The sequence below is a fragment of the Berghia stephanieae genome, chromosome 8, assembly GCF_034508935.2.
Source record: "Berghia stephanieae isolate SIO BIC M18660-M18661 chromosome 8, UCSD_Bste_1.3, whole genome shotgun sequence".
NCBI lineage: Eukaryota > Metazoa > Mollusca > Gastropoda > Nudibranchia > Aeolidiidae > Berghia > Berghia stephanieae.
The window spans coordinates 21,709,900-21,718,863 of record NC_088367.1 but is presented as its reverse complement, the minus strand read 5'-3'; positions in this window follow the sequence as shown (position 1 = coordinate 21,718,863).

The following is an 8,964-nucleotide window of genomic DNA, read 5'->3' as shown; positions in this document are numbered from 1 at the left end:
TTTGATCACTTTCATGCGTTTTATTGAGAAGACTAAATTACATTTCTTAAAATAGGGGTCCCGATAGCTCAGTTGGTAGAGTACTCTTTCACGCGCAAAGGGACCGAGATCAATCTCGAGTGCAGTCGAGATTATTTTCTGACCCATTTATCCATCCTGGCGTGAATGGGTAGCTGAGTCCGTCAGATTTGGCGGAAAGTACTTTGCGATAGACTAGCGTCCTATCCAAAGGATAGCAAGCAATTGCTATTGTCCGTTTCACGCTATAGAAACCGGATAAACTCCGGTTCCATGGGCCGAATGGCTCCGAAGGACTAAAGAAGAGAAGAAAAAATTGCCTTTTTGGCTATCTGGTTCTTCCCGACTAAATACCAATTTGAGACAACGGGTTTTATGTTTGGGGTTGGGGGAGTGGTGGTAGTGTCCATAAAACAATCGACTTACAGAATCTACGATTCTCTTCAATGTTGCAATAATATTGTAATAAAATCATTACAATCCTTCCCTACTTATGTCCAAACGCCCACGGTAGATGGACATCACCAGATGGTTATGGCGACGATCAAAACGACTGAGAACTCGCGGTACCCCACACACACATTTGTCAGCTATTCAATAAATCAACCTCCGCGCGCTGGCGAGCTATAAAAAGACTTGACTGCGAAAGTTCCAGCCGCAAAATACGTGCACAACCGAAGGCGCGCTGACAGACAGACACCGCAGCCAACAAAACTGTGAGGGGGCTTCTTGAATTTTAGTGTGAGCAAATCTTTAGACGCTCGGGTTTTACGCTGGAATTGACAGTACAAAGAAAAGAAACAAATCTAGAAGGTAAGTTGTCAAAATCTTTTGAAAAGTTTATCTTTCTGAAATTATTTTTATATAGTGTTTTCACTTGACAAATTAATTGTCTTACTTTGTGCAGGAAGAAAAGAAATGACAGTCAATATATATTATGTTTAAATTATTTTATTTATTGTTCCAGTCTGACCTAAGGAGTAAAGTTGAAGAAAACCAATTTCCTCGTTATTTTTATGTATGGGTCAAGGACAACTATACTGAAAGGACAATCATATGGATTCTTCAGGCAACGCTAGTGGGGGCCAACAAAAAATATAGAAAATTTACACCAAAATAACAGCAGGGGCATTATATGGCAAGATCTACCTTTTTAGAGAGTGATTGTGAATTCTGGGTCCAAAAAATATTTAATGATTATTATTATCAGCAGTGAATAAGAGTAGCCAAGAAACGGAAAGGATGAGTAGTTAGATATTCTAAAAACTGACCTTATAGTGATTGATTCAGGATGATTTCTTTAGAAGCTTGATTAATGAATGTACATAATGTAATGTGATTATGAGGAAGAGGATGAACAATTAGATGAAGGGGAAAGGAGATGTACAATATCAACAAAGGGAGGTAATCTGCGGAGGATGATCCCAAGAAAAATATGAATACCGAAATATCTACTAAGGGATGCACTACATAGTAGTTGTAATTAGGATCTCTCGAATTTATTAATTTTTTGAACACTATTTCATCCCTATAAAGGACGATCGGTCTGCCAGGTAGAATTTTCATTGGAACACCTGCAGACCAATGTCTTTCACAAATAACAAATTTTGTCGGATGTGGCTCAATATCATCACGAGGAGGGATTTGTTTAACCATGTTTACCGGTCTGGTTCCTCTTTATAGGCAATCTGAACACACAACATTTGTTGGCTTTATTGTAGTTACCATTGTAATTCGCAACACCACAATTTTCCCCATCTTGAATTTGCTAACAAATCACGTCCATGAACATCAGACCCACAAGAGGCAAAAGTTCATGTGAGGAAAAACATTCAGAGTGCTGGTTCATTCAATATAGTCAATGGAGTAGCATCAAATTCATAGTTCCATTCCATTCCATATTCATAGAGTTAATTAATAAAGTAACATATCAGATCAATATATATTCAGGGTACAATAGTCGGATTTTTAATAAGGGGCGTGTCTTTTTCTTCTTTTTCTCAGCTAGCTGTTCATGATGTACAGCTGCAAAAATTTGTATGAAACTCTGGATCATTTTGTCTTAATAAAAATGTTTTATCACGACTTAAAAAAAAAAAAAACAATAGGAAAGTATTTCGCTTATTACAGCTATATCAAAATCGATAACGGGTGAGGATCTGAACTAAAAAATGATTTATAGTGTTGAAATTGTGATTTTCCGCTTATTCGTTTTGAAAGAATTTCTTAAAATGGAATGTTCAGTTAATTGAAACTTATATGATGATGTTCGTACAGAATCTGAATATGAAGGAACGACAGACAAGTTTACATTTTATAACAATCAATATACGTGTTTGATGAATACAAATAAAAGTGAACATTAAGCACTTCCAACATTATTTTGAGTTCAAAGTTTTGAGAAATAGCTTGGTATTTATGCCAAAGAGGATTACATAAATTTAATGTTAGACCAGTCAAAAGTAGAAATTCATCAATTTATGATACAGTGTTTCCACAAAATGTGCTTGTGTTCAACAACAACGTAACAACAATAACATGCAAAACTCAGAGTTGATTGTGAAATTCCAATTCAATAGATGTCCTCTTTAATGGCTTATCGATAGATACAAGTAGACTTCTTTTCGCAGCTTTACGAGAAAGGAACCGATAGAGATTCCGTATCATATCGTATTGTTTAAGAGCTTATAGGTTTAAAAGAAAACTTTAAGTGCTGTGTGAATCGGTCATGCATAGATACAATTTTTCAAAGTTAAATATAAACATTCAATGTTAATTTGACAATTTTGAGTATTTAATCACTAGTTCAAATAAATTAAAACTAGAGATTCATATCAGTCTTTGGTAATTGCGACGTGATATAAATAAAAAGCAATAAATTATAAAGTCAAAATTGGATGCAAACTACATAAGTTGTTACTTTATGTTAATGTGTTTTGCTTTTATTCGGAAAATAGTAATTTTTGTAATAGTATGATGTGAACTCATAACCACTAGCCGGAACTACTGTGTCACAAGATGTTTTTGAAAAACGATGAAGTCATCTCTTACTTTGTGGTGCGAAACTGTTTAAATATTTAGCAGTGTAAGATCTCTAATTGTATGACAGTGGTTTTAAAGTGGCTTTTTATAGGTCGTGAAGAAAAAATCTTTTTTTTTGTGATATGGCACCACAATTCAATACGGGCCAAAGTCTTTATTCAGTTAAGAGAAATTGATTCGGAGGTTAACACAAAGTTTTGCAACTTTTGATAGAGGGACATCTTAGAAAAACTAGAAAAACATGCACCATTCATAAAACATCTGACTACTATAGTTCATTCCTTACAGTACAGTCAATGAGTAGCATCAGAATCAGATCCATAGTTCCCTTCCATAGTCATAGAGTTGTTTAATAGTCTCATCTTAGATCAATGAGACAAAACTATATATTCAAACTACTAGTTCATTCCTTTCAGTCAATGGAGTAGATCAGATCCATAATTCCTTTCCATAGTCACAGAGATAATAGTAATAGAGTGAGTGAGTGTAACTGTAACAGTTAGTAACAACAGTAACAACATCTCAGATCAATGAGGCAAAACTATATATTAAGAGTCTTAGTTAGTCCCATACGATTGACAGTCATATCAGCAACACAGATCGATGTAATGGGCATAACTATATATTCAGTCAGAGTCCAAGTTCCATCATATATGAATATGATATATATGATATGGTAATATCAGACCCACTAACTAGCAACTTCTAGATAGTAAGAAATAGAAAGGACTGTTCAAGTTCAAGATATAAATATAAGATAAAGTTGTGAAGTTGACGTGACGAGCAAAGGGGCCCTCTAGACTTATACACTACTAAAACAATAAAGTCAATATTTGTCAGTTAACCATATAGAAAAAATATATAAATACAAAGCCGCAGGCCATAATTCATAATAAAATAAGGAACAGTAATCCGATTCGGATTCCGAATCAGGCGGAGTCTGATTCTGATTATCTGTGCGACTCGACAGAACAAGCACGACAATGGACCCAACTATCGTCTGCAGGAACTACAGTTGATAATTCTAAGCATGTCTTAAATAATTATTACGCAATTATTATTGGTACTTACCACTTTTCAAAGATTCTGGTTCGATAAATTAGCCATAGTTATTAAAAGGTATTGAAATCAGATTCGTACTTTCGATTTCAAAAAAGATAACAAACCCAATCACTCAGTTTGTAAGAGGGCGTCATAGAAAAATAGTTCATACTTTCCTGTGAAATTTTTGATAGTTCACTACTTTTTGTATATTTTCATATCATTCAAGACATAAGAAATATTATTTAAAACTTATGGTCGCCAATTAACCAATTTATTATAAAGTACCGAAATTATAAGAACAGAATCAATTATTGCGCATTCAAGGAAATTGTACCAAGGCAGAAAAGCGGTAGTTTTGCTTGAAATCGTTATCCAACCAATGGCCCCCACTAGCGGGGGCTGAAAATCCAAGGGGAGCCTCCTTTCTAAAGCCCTCCTTGGTATGGGTCAAATTGTACTTCATGAGCTCATTTCTGTTTTATATATCTCAAACAACGGCTACTTTTGTTTCATTGGAACACCTTTTATAATAGATTTATAGTGTTATCATTGATGTCGCAGCAAACTAAATTTATTGACCCCCCCTCCCCCCGCCCCCTTCCAAAACAATAAGAAGCAGCATCATTAGAAATGGTTGACATAATATTATTGTCAAAAATAAAAAAATAACAAAAGACAAAATAACGTGAGCTTCAAAAAAGGGTTATATCCACCAAATATGTTCAAAGCGTTTTACATGGTGGTCCAAGCCACAGCGCCACTTAACGTATTGATGCCATGCGTTTACTTTTTAAAAAGCTGGACATTCCGTACCAACACACACAACTATGTGTAGCCTTAATCAATTATAGTCTGATTGATACAATTTAGTGAGAACTACTCATAAAAATGGCTGGCTAAAACCAATAACGTTGAGCTGAGTGACGTCAATTTCGTTCTATCTATTGAACAAGACGTGACCTCTATATGGCGTTATTATAATTTCTTTTTTAAAAGTTACTTGCCAGGTACGAATTTTACACCTGAGTGCGCCACGAGAATTTGATTAAAGGGAAAGCCTTTCCCAAGGTTTCAAATTTGCGCCGCCCAGAACAGGATGTGAACCAGGGACCAATCGATTTTAATGCGATTGTCTGCCTTAATGCAGATCACCTCGCCCCAACTCAATTTGCGGTGTTGCACTGCGGCTGACGCCTGGGTTATTCAATTCTTCCCTTGAAATAGACGCTAAAGACACATTTTAACAAGGGAATAAAGGGGATTATATCTTGTTTTTATCTTTATATTTAAATTGCCTGTGAGTCTCGTCTTGTAACAAATTCAATTCGGAAAAGTGAATGAAACAGGCAATTATGTTGATAATAACAAGAAATGAAGTGAGTAGAAAAGTGCCAGAAGACAATAGAGAACAAAAATGTCTCAGCTCGAACCCGCGACCTAACTGGTACGACAACTCCGCTTGGCCGGGGAGAGCGCGGCTTAACTGTGTGAGCTATCCATTGCGAAATTTTTATTTTCTTTTGTCATGTAGCACTTTCCTGCTCACTTCATTTCTTATAACAAAATCAAGCAATATTGAGTGTGCTCGAAGACTGGACGGATGGATGGTCGTGTCGCAAAATTCTGGTCACTCTATTGTCTCTTATTTGATTAAACCTCTTGCTCATGTTATCTGATTCGATCCAGGGTTGAATGAGTACCTGGCTAAAGACACTTGTCGATATCGTAACAATGCGAGAACAGATAGAAAGCGACTTGTTAATTGGATTTAATAGTCTGATGTTACTTCGCCCAGCAACGGCCCTCGTGGTTCTAAACAAAGAAAATCGGTACTTTTTATTCTTCATGATGGCTGGAACTTTTCATATGTCTTGTGATCAGAATGTGTAAAAGTCAAAACATGATCAGATTTATAATGTTTTTTTTTTCCCTCTGGATACGCTTTTATGATCGTCGGAGAAATATTTCATAAGGGCGTCCGCCATTGTTCCAATAGTTTAGAGCCAGTTACTAAGTTACCATGCGTCATTACGAGGGAAGTGACGTCACGACTGTTGAAGCGTATTGTATAAATTGTAACTTTAATTTCGCATGTCCTGTTTAGCAAATGCACCGTTGCGCTGTGCATTGAGTTTATGAAAGTCATTGGAATTGGAATACTTACTTACTTATCCGAACCAGCGACCACCTAATAATAATAATATTATTAAGAAAAAGAAGAAGATGAAGAAGAAGATGAAGAATTATTATTATTATATTATTATTATTATTATTATTATTATTATTATTATTATTATTATTATTATTATTATTATTATTATTATTATTATTATTATTATTTATTATTATTATTAATATTATTATTATTATTATTATTATCACCATCATTATCACCATCATTATCATTGTCATCATCATCATCATCATCATTAACATCATTATTATCATCATCATCATTATTATTATACGACGAGCTAAAAAATAATTTGCCTAAATTTAGTTTTACACTTTGAAATAATAATTTTAAATGATGATAATTTTGAAATTATAACACCTTGTAAAGGTAAAAGGAGGGAATGCAAAAAGGAATGTTGGATTCACATCACCTAAAAAACAATCTTGTTGCTTGTCTTATTTTCAATATCTACTTCTTGACTGTTTTTTTTTTCGTACGCGAGGTTCCAAGCACAATATCCAAATCTAGGACTGGCCAAACAATGAGCTTATATATATTATTTTAAACATATTATTTTTGATATAATGTATAGTTTCTATAAATAATCCCTAATAATAATATAATAATAATAATAATAATAATAATAATAATAATAATAATAATAAATAATAATAATAATAATAATAATAATAATAATAATAATAATAATAAAATAATAATAATAATAATATAATAATAATAATAATAATAATAATAATAATAATAATAATAATAATAATAATGATGATGATGATGATGATGATGATGATGATGATGATGATGATGATGATGATGATGATGATGATGATGTCACTTCGAGATTGTCATTCTTTTTCTATTGTCCAGTTAGTAATTTGCCTCCATAAATCTCTGTCTAGTGCAACTGTTCTTAGCTTTAGAATGTCATCATGTGTGTTAGGGTGCTGAGGCAGTTGGATATTTCCTTGTGTTGTTGAAATCAGTTTCTCGGTTGTTGTTTCTAAATATATTTGATATTTTTTGAGATCTTGATTCAATGTTGTTAGAAGTGAAGTTGGTGTAGGCCCTCTGTATTTGGTTCCCTGCTTGAAGTAATCATCCATCGAGGATTGTGCTGGAATATTTACATCTCGTCGGAGGACGTGTCCGAACAGTTTCCATCTTTGTTTCTTTATACGTGTACTGACTGGTTGGACTCTGCATCTGTCATATATACATCCTCATTACTAATTTTGTCTGGCCAATGTACCCCAATAACTCGTCTCAATTGTTTGCGATGAAGGGAGTCCAGGGTGTCCAAAATTCTTTTTTGTAAGGTCTCACGTACTAATACCAGTAATAATAATAATAATAATAATAATAATAATAATAATAATAATAATAATAATAATAATAATAATAATGATATAATAATAATAATAATAATAATAATAATAATAATAATAATGATAATAATAATAATAATAATAATAATAATAATAATAATAATAATAATAATAATAATAATAATAATAATAATAATAATCGCTTGTCGTTTTAGGGAGAAGGAATGTGGGTTTTTTTCCTGGGGTATTCTCTGATTCAGTCTATTGAGTTCATTTATTTTTATTTTTTAAATCTAATTCACCTGCCATTGGCTCGCTCTTTGCACTGGAGTATCTGACGCAATGTTAGATGAACAACATTTTCGTCACATTCGACCCAGAAAAACATTATTATTTTTGTTTGTTTTATTTGGTTCTCTGGGCTAAACAATGAAAAATGATTCAAAATCTGAATATCTGCTATTATCAAATTTAAAGTAGAAATAGCCTTTGAAATGTTGAAAATGTGTGGACAAAGTTGATATTTATAGATATTTCGAAGATGACGTCACTCAGGCCTTTGTTATTGTTTTTTGCCATCCGCGTTTGTGAGTTGTTCTCACTAAACTGTATCAACCAGACTATAAAAGTTCATGGTTACACAGAGTTTGTGTGTTGGTCCGTTATACTTCCGGATGGCAATGTTGTGAACTCCTTGGCCAAGCGCATTCTATCTATTCAGCGTTAGAATATCGGTTTTATTTGGACTATTTCTCATTATCTAACCTATCAAAACTGATGAATACGAAATTTCAACACAGTCCGTTTTCTCTTCAAAATTACTTAACATTGTATATTTTTATATCGAATGCTACGGAAATGTCCTTTTGACACTTCTTTATTTATTGTAAGACAATGACATTTAATTCCTATCCCGTGATCAAGAGTCACGGAGAGTGTACACGCCTACTACAAAACCCACAACACCTGTGAGTCACGATCACCCCGCCTAGGCGCAGTTGTCGTAACAGAAAGGTCGCGGGTTCGAGCCCCCATCGCCGCCGCGACGTTTTTATTCTGTTGTCTTCTGGCACTTTCCTACTCACTTCATTTCTTGTTATTATCAACATAAGTTCCTGCTACATTCACTATTCTGAATAATAAAAAAACACATGTTTACAACTGGGGCCATGAAAAAAAAATATATTATACCCTCCAAATTTCCAATTTACACAAAATCCGATACACAGTCACGCAGGAATGTATTCAGACGAAGTTTAAATTGGTCAGATTGAATGTTTTAAGTTCTAATTTAAATGCTTAGAGCTCTTTTAGTGCGCTATTAAAAAGCTCAAGGGTTAT